The sequence below is a fragment of the Lepisma saccharinum genome, chromosome 1 (genome assembly GCF_977018435.1).
Source record: "Lepisma saccharinum chromosome 1, izLepSacc3.1, whole genome shotgun sequence".
NCBI classification, from domain to species: Eukaryota; Metazoa; Arthropoda; class Insecta; order Zygentoma; family Lepismatidae; genus Lepisma; species Lepisma saccharinum.
In genome coordinates this window covers 73117171-73133115 of record NC_139229.1, presented here as the reverse complement: position 1 = coordinate 73133115, position 15945 = coordinate 73117171, and positions in this window count along the sequence as shown.

Below are 15945 nucleotides of genomic sequence, written 5' to 3'. Positions count from 1 at the left end.
AATTTTTAAAACATTAAATTTAATATTTAAAAAATATTTTAAAACAAAACAATATATATATATATATATATATTAAAACAATTAAAAATATAAACTACAATATATATATATATATATATATTGTATAGTTTTTATTTTTTTAATTGTTTTAAAATATATTTTAAATGTTAAATTTAATGTTTTAGAAATGTTTAAATATTTTTTAAATTTTTTAAACAAATATTTGTTAAAAACTTGCCCCCCAAAAAGCGAGACCCCAAGTTATGCCCCTTTCCTATATACCCATTATTTCACCATTTGGCCAATTTGGTAAACAACATAGTCCCTTTACAAGGGAATGGAATTTACATTGCTATATTCCCGTTCCATAAGGTCTTACCTAGTGTATAGTATTTGTTTATACATGTCAAAGACTGTGATTCCATTGCGATCCATTAACAAAACTTCTAAGACTTGATGTGAAAATATTATGTTTCTATTTGCATTTTTTTAAAATTTTCAAAATATAGGTTTTTGAAAAATTCGATTGTCAAAAAAGTTTGATTGACCCTGCAATGAAAAAAAAAATTGAAAAGAAGTCACGTGATATATCAAATGAAAGCTCATAGCAAAGCAATAATTTGGTTCTTGTCCCAACCTTCTACGTCAATTCTAGCTTGATTTGTGAGTTTTTGTGATTGCATGTGTGCAGAAAATTGTGCTTTTTTCCATATTTCAGAGGGTTCTAACTGGAGAACTACAACAGATACCAATCTGCAATTTTGTAGTTTTTCCTACCTTAGATGGCACTTCATAACAACTAAGTATGAATAAAATCAGAGATGGTCACGTTCAAATTTGACCAAAATTTGGTTCACTTGATAGAGAATGACCCTTTTCTCAATACCGTGCATTGTGTCGCCTCAGTTTGTTGTTCACGTATGCCCAGTTGTTGCAGAGCCAAACCGGATGCGTTACAACATATTTAAACCTCTAATTTGTTGATATAATAAAGTATCAATCTCGTACAATGTTTTAAGATTTAAACAGAACGTTATTTTCGCTTTATAAAGTTTTTTGATGCAGTTATGGGCTGTAATTTCCTTCAATATCGTGTAAAAAGGTCGTATTTAGGGCGTGACTGCTTTTATTTTAAAAAGCCAGCACATGGAGGCACTTTAGTCCAAAATAGATCAGTCAACGTGGTAAAGTATTCTAGTGTATTCTTTCTCAACCGTCGGGCCCTCGTATCAACTATACTGAGCTGCGAAACGTTCTTCTGAAATTGGTTGACAAATAATAGAATCCCAATATCATATTTGAGTTGTAAGTTTTCGTCTTTTTGATCCATACCCGCGCCACTATATCCCTCCACCGACTATCGAAACGTAGATCACTTTGTTACAAGGAGACGACGTTTCCACTTCGTCATCCATATATTTATATTTGTCAGCAATACACGTAATCAAACTATTATTACTCTTTATGATTATGCTAGAATTTATTTATCAATATTTAATTTCATGGGTACATGTTAATTTTTGCATAAAATGTTAAAATACTGGAAGGGTATTTACGAGGAAAATTCTTGGGCTAAGGGCATTGACTTAAAAAAAAAAAGATACGATACCGGGACATGGTTTCACGAAGGTTCAGAACCATTTCTTTAGTGTTTAGGTCTTCTCTATATCCAGGCTAGAAAGTCTAGCGTATACAGTTTGAGGTCAGTGCATATTATTTCTCCGTTTTCTCATGCACAACATGTTCCGGGCTTGGTTGTTTGTGAATGTGCATTCAAAAATTTCATCACTCGTCCCCATCTTCGCAAATTAGCCAAGAGGCACAAAACGCGAAGTATGTAAAATAAACTAAATCAATCAATCAATCATGCACAACATGCCTCTCCCGAGTTTCCATAACTTGCACACATTTTAAAACGCGATTTACATGTAACAATGTATCGTGTTTGTTTTTTCGGGTGACTAAAAAATTCATTAGTGTAATTATATCTGTACCATCATGCGAACTGAGCAAAGAAACAAATGTCGCTTGCCGCGTGCAGCTTCGTGTAAAAGTCTCGTCTCCCATGTCGCGTGTCTCATCAGGTGTGAATTCTTCCTTAGATTCCTCTAGAGGGGTGATTTCTTAAATTTAGATTTCGTAGGGAAGGGGGTCGCCTTTAATCTACCCACGTGGCTTAGGATGGAAGAACTCGAGAAACATGTGTAATTATTTCCAAAACGAAGAAGTTCCCCAAGTAAGGCCGCGACGCAAGTAACAAAAGGCTTTTAGTAAAATTACCTCACGGCTCACAGCGGCGCCTTTTCGGTGACGTTGAAGGACGGGATCATCTCAGTAATTGATGTCGCGGCTGATTCGGATCGAGCTAGATTCATCGCACGGCACTTGAAGGAAAATCTTTTTTACCGTCGCCTGCATCCGATATGACGAACGGTTTTCGCAAACGCATTTTTTATGGTCTTTGGTAAGGATGCAGTCGTGTATTGACGTAACCTAACTTCCGCTTAGAATAACGGAATTAGCGTCGTTAGAGTCCCGTGGGACTTTAGGGAACCGAGCCTGGAGCCAAAAGCCTGCAGGGAAGACTGGGTTTCAATGAAATGTTCCTGAAAGGGTCAAAGTGATTTTCGAAATTCAAAGAGCCCAAAATTCTCATCAGACACCGCTATCAAGGGCATATTTAGAGGGGTCTGGTGCGGGACACATCCAGCTAACGGTCTCTAAAACTAATTGCTAAATCTCAAACCTGGTCGTACCAACCTAGACTTCTCTTGAGTTTTAATGACGCACATGCCGTTAGGTTAGGAGGACAAGGTATAGAGTTTTTTTAGCAATTAATTTTCGTGACTTAGGAGCTGGTTGTTCAACGGGAGGATCGTGATTGTGATGTGGAATTACTATAGCGTCACCGGCCATACTCGGACACCACCGGAGATCACCGGCTATACCCGGATACCCTATCCTAAGCATTTCCCAACTCCCGAGAGCACTATAAATGGGGTTAACAACCTGCCTCAGGAGGAGGAGCCAACGAGGACGCCAAGGATCAAGATCGGGTCGCGAAGAGCGCGACAGTGCCGGACGGCGAATCGTCTACAGGGCCGGCCAGAAGCCGTGAGGCCCAAGCCGGGGATTGTCCAGAGGCGAGATGCCTCAGGCTAGCCAGCGGGATCACCGCCCAACCGACCGTTCCAGCGTCCAGGCGATCCTGAGATAAGTATCTGCCCCTTTATGGTGCTAATACTTCTCCCCTAACTTCTCCCTCTTAATAATATATTGGAGTGCTTGCCAAAATAAACCCAGTCACTTAAATATTCGATTAGTGTTCCTTTAATTTAACTGCTCTACCTCTGACTCGTCGCCCGTTGGTCAACGGGTCCTACCCTCTAATACAGAGGGTGAAATCCGTTACGACTAAGGTTTTAACTCCCCCAATTGTGTCTCCAGGGACCAGCCCTGGGAGAGAACCTTAGCCCGTAACGATGGATATATGACAATGCATATGAATATGTCTCGAGTTACGCCAAGTTATCTAAGTTGTTCTTTTTATATAATTACCAAATGACATAATTCATTGCAAATACTCAAGGAGCTATTTTTAAAAGTATATATCTGGTACGACCGTAGGTAATATTACCAATAACCCAATATCGGCAATCAATTTTAACACCCTATGAATTTTACGCCATCTGTGTGTCATTCCGTTAATTACATTCTGATGCATAGGGCTTCGACAATGTGCAACATCATGGGGTTCTTTTCCGTAGTGAATCACTATTTATTCACGTGGCAATTCACGTACAGGATCAACGAATTTGCAGTACTGTGTCTTATTGATACACTTATTTTTCACTCTTTGTACACATGGTTATGAGTTTATTGGCCATCATTAAAATTACATTACGGAAAGTTATAAAAATTATGTCATTGTTGGAATCCAATAATGTACCAATAATGTAGGTTGACTTGCATCCTTTGCAAATATGGTGTGCCAAGGTTGTGTCCGAAAGGTACAAAGAGCAGAATTGAAGTATGGTCTTCGCGTAATTGACGTCACCTAGTGCAGTTCGAAAGCTCCAAGTAAACGAGCAATCGAGACCACAGCACGGAGCACGGATCGTTGCAGACTTGAGTACTTGACTCGTGGACTCGTTGTTCATTTGTTTGAAATCACGAACGTGGAAAGTCAGTTGGTTGAAGTTCTTGTAATATGTGGAAATGTATGTATGAGAACGTTTTAAAATTCTATGTGATTTCTATGGTGGAAAACAAGTGTTTAAAACGCTGGAAGAACAACGTGTACACAGTTTTATAGTGTATTTGGCGCTGGAGTAGAAGTGTAGTTCGAAAGACTTTCACTGCCAGTCTACGACTGCGAGGCCATTCTCAGATGATGTTCGTTTCAAGCGTGGTCTTCCACCTTTCGGACTCGGCTAAGGCGCTGTAACACGGCCAAAGAAACAGACTGACATAGTTTACCAACCAGTACAGAGACATATCTGCTTTTAACCGTGATACTAAATGTTACCCGCCTAGGTTTCAGGGGTGTCGATTCTTGGATTTTAAAGTTATCGAATTTCGGTCTCCCAAGAGGAGACGACGCTTCACCTGGGCAGGTCCCCTTTAAGAGGGAGCTCGAAATGCACGACTCTGTTTGCAAGGAAGGTGATTTTGCAACGGGGGGCTTCTAGGGAAGTGATCGAACGGTTCTGCAACGACGTCCGCTACTCTGTGCTTCGTTTCCAAACTTTATTTTGTACTCTTCCATTGCACTCGAGATTTGACTACGAAATACTTTCCTTTTCGTTTTTATAGTTTTTTCGATTTACTAAAGTGTCAACTTTAAATTCGTTAAGTCCCAGGGGTCCCGGGTTCGAATCCCGACCTGGACATGTGTGTTTTGTGAGTATCCCTTCATCAATTTCATCATATCATCAACCATCCTCATCGGCACGATTAGCCAAAAGTGGCAAAAATGCGAACCAAAATATCCTGATTCAATCAATTTCTTTGTTGTATGATCTTTAGAGAGTTTGCAGTCAAATATACTTGTGTGTAATTTGGGTTATCTAACGGTAAGGATACTGTTTCAGGTTTTCCGTTTTCCTCTGAGGGCTTGTATTTTTAGACCCGGCTGTACGAAAGACCTTGTTGGGATTTTGTATTTTACAGCGCTTTTCTTCCACGTTTGGCTAATCGCGACGATGAGGTTTAGTGGTGATTAGATGAAATTGATGAAAGGACACTCACAAAGGGTTCACATGCCCACAAAAGGATTCGAATCTGAGATCTTTGGTGGCGAGATCACAAGTCTACTACCGAGTCAGCTCTACCGAAGATCTCATGACACTGGCGTACGTGATGGGGGCTACAGCCCCTCCCGAAATTTTGAGATTTTTATATATATATAAATGAAAGCAATAAAGAACTCGAGTAAAATCAAAATTGTAAATGCATATCGCCCTAAAAATGACTCCTGGTTAGAATTTCTGACATTGAATTTCTAACGATTACTTGAAATCGCAATTACGATATACTTTACAGTTATTCCCGCCCCTACTGAAAACGCATCTATATGATATTCATTTGTACAATTCCAGCCCCTCCCAAAAGAAAAATACTGTACGCTAGCGTCTCATGATATTTACTTTCGTTCGAGGAAACTACATTCTTTTACTTTTCACATTCTTCAAGGAGCACTGTCGTCATTCTTATGTATTATTCATATTGTTTTTGGAATTCTAAATACGTAGTTTAAATTTTCATCGAAACGTAAAATTTTCCCATTGAAAGTTATTAATTAGCAATGTCCCCAGTGAGATAGATATCTGGGAGAACATATAATTCAAATTTTGGAACTGTAGCATGGAAACATGGACAGGGGTGCTGTTATAGACAGCAGATTAAGAACCTATGCAAATTATCCAAGTGCTGCGGATGCTTTATGAGAATTATTTCAACGTATTTCTCACTTTAAGCACTGCTGCCCCTCTGAGGAAAAATCCTCCTCTAACATTAATTTTGCACGCACGTGTCGATATGGTGGCGATATGTTCACCTATCACTTACTCATGCACTTAACCGAACGACAGCAGCGATGGCGATGTACAGAACAGTTAAAAGCGAGTCTCCTTTATTGCACAACGCGATACCAACTTGGGGTTCTGACGTCAAAGGCATAAGACCTCCGTTGTTTGGCCCTCTAAGCATAAATACACTGCAAATATTTTATTTATGCTAAAGGAACTGAACCTAACAACTTAGGCATTTAGCCTAACAAAGAAAGAACTACGTGGTGACGTCAGAACGCAAGGTTGTTAAAAAAGGAAAACGATTGCTTGCTTGACAGTTGAGTTGTTAGGTTCCAACAATGTAAAATTACTGACAAGATACATTGCATGGCTTCCTCTTCTTCTTCTTTTTATGTACACCATTATCGTAACTGTAAAATCAGTGGAACTGAAAAAAAATGTCTAGTGAAGAGAGCATGTACTCTTCAGAAACGTATCGCCATCTGTAGGCGACATTTTGAATTATAGCTTCATCTATCACAAGCCGACAGCTGTAGCAACGTGGAGGTATTATGCTGACAACACCAAACCTGAGCTGTCTAACCTACTGGTGTATACGTCTAATAGCACAAATGAGCAAAACGTAACCTTCCTAACCTAATTGCATGTTCATTTCTGCTACTAGATGCATACTTGAGTAGGTTAGGCAGGTCAGGTTTGATGTTGTTAGCCTATGTGACCAAGTTGTTGTATCTGTCGCTAGTCGCTCTTTCTGCTATTCACTTAGTTGTGTCTCCCCTCGTGTTTGGAGGCAAAAAGTCTCACACGCAGTCCGGAAATGGCCCAGTTTCTCACTCACCTTTACAGCTGTTCAGATTCTATTTTCTGGACTCTTTCGTTCCATGCGAATGTGATGTTTCTCTTGGCTGGTAGCCTGGACGTTACCATATGCTTCCTTGGACAGTTTGTAACATTTATAACAGACAGCTTCCTTTCATGATCGCCACTCTCTGGCTTCAGAAAATCTGGAAACATGCACAAGATTCTTAGGCATGGGCTTTTCTTGGAACCTAACTTTGGAGGGGCATATTCGAGAATATTCGAAGAGAATCGACAAGTTCATGATCCCATAAAAATAGCGTTCAAGATTATTTTCCAAAAACTGTTATGTCTGCAAAATCACAATCATTATTAGTTTTCTGTGTATGGTGGCTGACTGCCACGCGGGAGACCCGGGTTCGATTCCCGGAGTGAATTATGTGAGGTCGGATTTTTTTTTGTCCACTCTTGTGCTGATCACATCACCTCCAAAATGTTCGAGATCGGGAATGTGTGGGGACCTACCCCGACATCCCCTGAATGTGGCAAGGTGCTACATGCACGGGTACTTTACGTTTATCTTACCATTCGTTTCCTTCTCAGGTGCCAATATGTAATGAAAAGCACTCTTAACTTGTACATTTTAATAAACCTGAAAATTGGGGGAGGGGGGTTAACTTGTAAACACCAGCCAAGTACCAGGTGACGAGAGGTCGCCGGAACAGTCAAAAGTTAGTGACCGAGCGAGTCGGAAGCGAGTAGCCTTTGTGTGTGCACCGTAGACTGGACCCACGCGGAGGTTTGGGCCGGGCCCTACGTACAGCACCGCGGGAACATCAACAGACTGATGACATATGGTTCTTCTATTAGAAGGAAGATTATTTCCGTAACATCTTTGGTAGTTATGCATTTGAAGCTTCGGAACGAGTCACAACTCTCGAAGAAGCCAATTAACCAAGCGAGCCACTGGCGTCATCTCACCCAGAACCTATCGCTTAGCCCCTTGCTCAGGTTCTACACGCCCACTAGGCTCGCTAGACAGACTCGCGCAGTCCGCTGGAGATGTTCCTAAAGTTATTCGACTATTTACCTTTTGATCCGGCTCGGGCATGAACTTTCCCCGCGTTACGTGAATTCTAAATTCATATTGGTAAGGGGCAAGAGCATTAATTATTCCTCCTCGTCTAATATAAATACACCCTCTCGCAGTAAAGCAGTTTAAGCCGACGGACGGCCACTAACATAACACTTCAGTACCTTACATGCGCATCCTCAGATATTGAATGCACGCAGGAAATCTCCCCACATGTTAAATCCAAACAATTTCATTAGATAACGCTAACTAATTTTCCACCTTAACTGTGCTATCGGATTACTGTGCAAGAGTCGTTATCGGTGAAGTGCTCAAGGAGGGGTGGAGATCATGCCCACCCCCCTTTGGTCCAGTATTCATCAAGAAAAAGAAAGTCAAAAGCCACAGTGGCGGCGATTAGGGGACAGTTGCCCTCCACTTTTTACAATTTTTACCCCCGCACTTTGCTGAACATTATCTACCACAATAAAGTGTCCTTAACCCCTAGTTTTGGAGCCCAATCGCCGCCACTGAAAGTATACGTAACCCCTCCCTTTGGAAAATCCTGAGAACGCCACTGGGTAGGCACATCTTGCTTTCTAAAAGATCGTGATTGTGTAGAATCTAAAAGATTTCAGTTTTAATAATGAAAATTTACTTTCTCGTGAATCGCGAAAGGTCTCTGCTCTCAATTCCACTCCACAAATCCAACTTTTATGCAAATTGTTTTACTGTTTCCTCAGCAGGCCTTTGGAACAAGTTTCCACTTGAAATTCATGTCTCTTCCTCAATTGTGACGTCCAAAAAATTGTTAAAGTTACACATATTATACAATGAAAATTAAATGTTTGATTCCCTAATAATATGGCGGGTGCAGAGAATGATAGAAGGACGTAAGGCACAAAAATAATTTAGCGTAATAGTTAAGATGAATTATCGTCAAAGTATACCGTTTTGGACTGTGTTTATTTATGTGTAATGTTGGTGTGTGCTTAAGTAAGTGTAGTGTTATGTATTTGCTTGTACGTGTGTAAGGACAAAAATATGTATGTGTGAGTGTGAGTGCCCGTATCTATAGGTTAGATTACCTTTCTTATACGTAACATTTCTTCGTATTTTTTATTTCTCTGTAATTTTTATATATTTTTTTCTTTCTTTTTTTCTCAATATTTTAATTATTTCATATTCAATTTGTTTTGTAAACATGGTCAAGTGGAAGAAAAGGCTCCACAACCTTAACTTCGCCATGTAAAAGAAGACGAAATAAATAAATATATGTTTACACCTCTTGCGCTAACGATCTAGAATAAAATATTCGCGTTAAAATCAGTTTGGCAGGAAGGTGCAGCGTGTATATGTTCTTCATAGATGCCACTACAAGCACGGATATTTATTTAAGTAGAAAGAGCGTAAAAACTTTAAAAAATCAAGTCAGGCGTATACATATATTAAAAGTAGTTATTGAATTCTATCAAAACTTAATCATCAGTACACCTAAGAAATTATATATTAATGCGAATTCAGAACCTGTACAACATGGCGTAAGTGAAGTGTTTATGCTCCCGTGTTATCTTAGCGAATCAGCTCTGTAACGTCATATATACCTTCTGTCACAAATCCCAAGGAGGCTTGTGCATGGCGCTATAAATGGTTTTATAAAAGCTGTCAAATGCTTCTCTTTATCAGTCATGATGTCACAAAATATCGAACAATTAGGCTTTTTTCCCCTTTTGGCTCCTGCCTACTCATAAAATAATGAAATATTTCTGGAAAGCAACTGGACCTTCAATACAATTTTCCGAGATTCGAACTCAAGAAGTCTTTTTTATGTCAGTAAAGTACCAGAAATACATTGTCTTTTTTGTATTTACCTGTACCGGTATATACAACTTTAGGAGCATATTTTTCATGATGCAGCTTTCGTAAGACAACAAAGGACAATTCATTTATCACTGACGGTACAGCAGTTGTGAAACAACCGGTCGTTCTCGTATTTAGTTAATGCGCCTGTTATATTGCGATCTTTATTTCGCGTCTGAATATAAGATTAACAGGAGATAAAACAGAATGTCACTATCATTTATCTTAGACGAGCGTACAATAGCGCTTTTTCTTCTGGCCTTTGTTAATTCATTCCATTAATTATGTCCTCATGGACAGAAGTTATAGTTGCAATTTCCGGTCGCTAGAGGCCACTGGGGTTTCGATGTGACAGTGACTAGCAAACATACAGTCACCAAGGGGAATACGGACAACTTTATTTTTGGCGGTTTACAGCTTCACTAAATGATGGAGTGTCGCAATGAAAATGATGTCAAATGAAAGCTACATGTTTTGTTATTGTTACCTATAAGTTTTATTAATTTAAGTCTTATACAAAAGAACCATAGAAAAATAAACAGATGAACGTCAATTTGGGCAAACCACCCCGTGTTCAGGGTAAAATGCCCACCCATTAGGGGTAAAATGCCCAACACAAGAAACAATTATTGTAATACTTGACATGACATATTTAAAGGAGAATAATACACAGCATTAACTGGAAGATTAGTAACGTTGTTTCGTAAACAGAACATCATTTGTACAGACAAGCATAGCGTGTCTAACAACATTTATTTTGAATTTTCCATAACCTCTTTTACTGTTCACATTTGTGAGGAATTGCATTGCACTTTGGACACATGAACGTGAATTTGATACATATTTCATGCATCCACATACTACAACGAATACACTGGATCCAGTCACATTGTGGTCATTTCCTATCATAGTAATGCCCATGGGCATATTGTACTTAATTTATGTTAGCATTTCACCCCACAGCTACAAGCAGAAAATTGAATCACTGGGTTGGCAACTCTGAGCACCATGAGGCAGTTTCACTCTTCAGATATGTTTCCCTCACTTTTGATCTTTACAAACTAACTAACTAACTCTCTAGCCTTCTTAAACCCGAAGGTTCATGGCTGCAGCAACACAGGCCTTCCATCTGTTCCTATCTTGAGCAAGTTCTATATACTCTTTTCCATCCCTACCGATTTCCTTTAGGTCCATCTCAACGTTGTCCCTCCATCTTCGTCTTGGCCTTCCTACAGGTCTCTTACCATCTGGTTTCCCAACAAGAATCCTGTAAACTCCTCTTTCCTCTCCCATTCGTGCCACATGTCCTGCCCACCTAAGTCTTCTTGATTTAATTATTCTAATAATATCTGGACATGAGTACAAATTATGTAGTTCTAAATTATGTAACCTTCTCCACTCACCTGTCTCCTCATCCCTTTTAGGTCCAAAGATTTTCCTAAGGATTTTATTTTCAAATACTCTCAATTTATGTTCCTCTTTCAATGTAAGGGACCAAGTTTCACACCCATATAATACTACAGGCAAAATTACTGTTTTGTATATTTTAACTTTTAGTTTCTTAGATATTAAACGAGAAGACAAAAGTTTATGAAGAGAGAAGTAACATGCATTTCCTGAATTAAGCCTACTTTTTATTTCCTCTTTAATATAATTTTCATTTGTTAATATTACTCCTAAGTATTTGAATTTGGAAACTGGTTTAAACGAGTTGTTATCAATAATTAGATTTTGATTATTACCTAACACTTGGTTTCGGCCTGTAAGCATATATTTAGTTTTCTCTTTGTTAACTTCCAAACCTATCTCTTTAGCAGTTTTGAAAAATATTTTAGCATTATTCTTAATTGTATTCACATCATCCCCCAGTAAGTCTACATCATCTGCATATGCTAACAACTGAGTCACACCATTTAATTTTAGTCCTTCTTTAGTTTCTTTTACCTTCCTTACAGCATATTCTAAGGCAAAATTAAAGAGCAATGGAGATAATGCATCTCCTTGTTTTAACCCATCATGAATTGTAAATTTGTCAGACATATTATTACCCACACGAATTTTACTTTCTGTTTCACTGGTGCATATTTTTATCATACTAACAAGCTTCTTAGGTATTCCAAACTCTACTAATATATTATATAATTTATCTCTTTTGACCGAATCATATGCTTTTTTGAAATCAATGAATAGCTGATGGACATTTTGATTATATTCCCACTTTTTTTCAAGTGTCTGTCTGATGTGAAAAATTTGATCTGTAGTTGATCTGTTACGTTTAAATCCACATTGATAATCACCTATAATTTCATTAGCATATGGGGTTAGTCTTGTTAAAATAATGTTAGACAATATTTTGTATGTTGTTGAGAGTAGAGAAATTCCACGGTAATTATTGCAGTTCATTTTATCACCTTTTTTAAACACAGGAACAATTATGGATTCTTTCCACTGTTGAGGGATTTCTTCTTTATTCCATATTAAACAAATTAATTTATGAATTTGACATATTAATGAATTTCCACCATATTTAATTAACTCAGCTGGTATTAAATCAATGCCAGGTGCTTTGTTATTCTTTAGCCTTTTAATAGCATCTTTAACTTCCGTCAAGTTAGGTTCTGGAACTAAAGGTTCTGCTGTGTGGACTTCATTTACTTCTGATTTATCTCCTACATGGACATTTAAAAGGTCATTAAAGTAGTTCTTCCATCTATTTAGAATATCGCATGGGTCAGCTAGAAAATCACCGTCTTTATCTTTTATCAAGTTTACTTTAGGTTGCCACCCCTTTCTAAATTCATTTACACCTTTATATAAATCTCTGATATTTTTATTTTTGCTGTTTGTTTCAATTTCGTCAATTTTGCTTTTCAAGTAATCTCTTTTTTTACTTCTAAACGTGCGGTTAACTTCTCGCTTTATTCTATTATAATTGCTTAGATTTGTATCATCCGAGTTATTTAACCATCTAAGTCTAGCCTGATTTCTTATTTCTATTAGATTATGACATTCATTATCAAACCACGGCTTACTTTTTCTTGGTTTATGGTATCCTATACTTTCTTTAGCTGCTGATTCTATTGCATTACGTATGTGCTCCCAATTCTTATTTACGTCTGTTTCATTTATATTTTCATCATCATTTAAATCCTGCAAAACATCAAATCTATTTGACAGTTTAATTTGGTAATCTTTCTTAATTCTTTCATCAACAAACTTTCCTGTCTCAAATTTTATAACTTTTAGATTTTGTTGCTTATGATTTATCACTGAGAGTCTTTCTCTTAATTTAGCAATTACTAAATAATGGTCACTGGCACAGTCAGCACCTCTATGTGTACGAACGTCAATTATACTAGTATGCCTTCTCTTATCAATGAGAATATGATCTATCTGATTATGAGTTTTACCATCTGGAGAAGACCAGGTATATTTATGGATATCTTTATGTTTAAAAGTGGTACTTTTCACAATTAAATTCTTTGAGGTTGCAAAAGTAATCAATCTTATACCATTATCATTACTTAATTCATGAAGACTTTCTTTACCAATCGTGGGTTTAAATGTCTCTTCTTTGCCAATCTGTGCATTACAGTCACCTAACAGAATTTTCATATCATACTGAGAAAATTTATCAAAGACCTGTTCTAACTCTGTATAAAAATCATCTTTATTATTATCATCTTTATCTTCCGTTGGTGCATGTATGTTTATTAAAATAATTTTACACCACCTACCCTGTAAAACTGCATATGATATCCTATCATTAATAAATTCTACTGTTTTAAGAGCCGAGATAATTCTATTATTTATGAAAAAGCCTGTTCCAAAATTATGATTTTCAGTACCACCATAGAAAAAAGTATAATTTTTAGTTTTACAATTCCCTTCTCCTGGCCACCTAACTTCCTGGACAGCTACTACATCTAATTTATACTTCACTATCTCATTAACTGTACACTGAAATGCCCCAGGCCGGTAAAGGCTCAGAACATTCCAGGTGCCTAATTTAATATCCTTATTCCTAATGAAGATCTTATCCTTAGTCCAGGGACCTCCCAAAGTAGTCCCCACCCGGAGATCCGAACGGGGGACTATTTTACCTCCGGAATATTTTACCTTGGGAACATCCATGGCCTTATATTTCTGTTTCTTGACATGTCTTTTTACAGTGCAGAGTTGTCAGCTCTACGCCTAACCCCCAATATGAATGGAGGAACTACTACACAAGACAAACACAAACATATTAGACAGCACAATTACTACACAAGACGAACACAAACACATCAGACAGCATAACTACTACACAAGACACACACAAACACATCACAACTATAACACAATATAAACACACACACACCACAACTACTAGGCAATATAAACAAACAAACAAACAAACACAAAAAAAACACACACACACACATACACACACACACACACACACACACACACACACACACACACACACACACACACACACACACACACACACACACACACAAAAACAAAAATCATTATTAACAGATAGGAATAATTTTCAAATAAATATATATTTTAAAAGTGAAATACATTTTTCCCTGATAGTAATATAATTTGAACATTTGAAGAACTTAATATTTTAAACCCATTAACATAAACCTTAGAAACAGAACATATTGTCTCTGTGACATAATCTCTTTGTACAGTGGGATGCAAAAGTATTCCTTATCAAATTGTCCATGGCTATTTTCATTAATTTTTCTCTTGTATTTTTACGTATTTTTAAGAAGTGAATATTTATGTATGCTGGTGCTATTACTGAGACTTACATATTGTTTGAAATAATTATATTTTATGATGAGAATTTTAAGGAATGTATCAGGTATCAGTCATTAGGGTGTCTGACTACCATGCGAGTCACCCAGGTTCGATGAACCGGGATTTTTTCCACCTGTTCAAGCGACTCCGGCGCCCACCCAGCATCGTACAAAGTGGGTACCTGGAAGAAACTCTGGAGGGCAAAGGCAGCAAGGGGGGTGGTGCTGATCAAAAAAGTGTGGGGCCCTAACTCCACACCCTCTATATGCCTTCATGGCATGGTGCAAATCACAGGGAAGCACTTTACCTTTTTTCACTGTTACCAAAATTTGTTTCAGGGTGCACGAGCCACAAATAACCGAGATATTTCACCCGAACAACACCAGACAAATATTACAATACTTCACTATAACACATCTCAGTGAGCTAAAACCAACAGAAAATGTTCAACAGCAACATAATATTCACAAATCATGCCAAATTTTCACTTTCTATCAGCAGTAGCCTACCTTACTTTTCACGACACATTTATGCAACTTTAAAACCTTCAGTTTAGTTTCAAAACCTGTTTCCATACTAATTTTCAGTATTATAATAACTTTCCCCATCCTATTGAACAACTTGTGAAGTTCCTTACAAAATCAGAATTTGGATCTAATGTGCAGATTTATTCTTAACTTGCAGATACTCCTCAAAGGTTTAAGTAAAATGGTGGTGCCCACTGACCATTGACAGATGTGCCTGAGCCCTGAAGTATAACTCTTTCCCCTTCATCAGTTCAAAGAAAGCTTTCACATCATTCTTTGAGATCACCAGCCTATGCACTGTGATGCAGCATGTTTCGTCATTTCTTGCACCTCTTTTTCCATCGGTACATTCATATCGTTACAGTAAAATATCCAAAGATTATGTAGTAAAATACCTAAAACACATAAATTCTCAGCTTTGGAATCAGATTTCTCTTGTTACTATCCTCCTGCAAAAAGCTACACACTTTGTGCTATCGGGGGCTCCCCAGTGGCATAGTGGTAATGTCACATAGTGCATTTGTTAGATTCATTGTATGTAATTTTCACAGGTTAAGTGGTAGAAGAGGGCACAAGCTCAACTTCTCCCATGAATAAATAATTTCTAATTCTAATGTATCTGAAATTCTAAAGGACAAATATGTAGTCATACACACTTCTGACTTGAAACAACCTCACATTACAACCCAGAACTGCCCGTGACTGTACAATATGTTTATGTTTGCAGCTACATTGTAGGCTACAGGCCCAAGCTTTGGTAAGATATTGTAGGATGTGTTGTTTATGCATAGAAATAAAAATGCATTTTCTATCTCAAAGTACGAGACATTACCTCATCAAATTAACGTCTGATATTCAG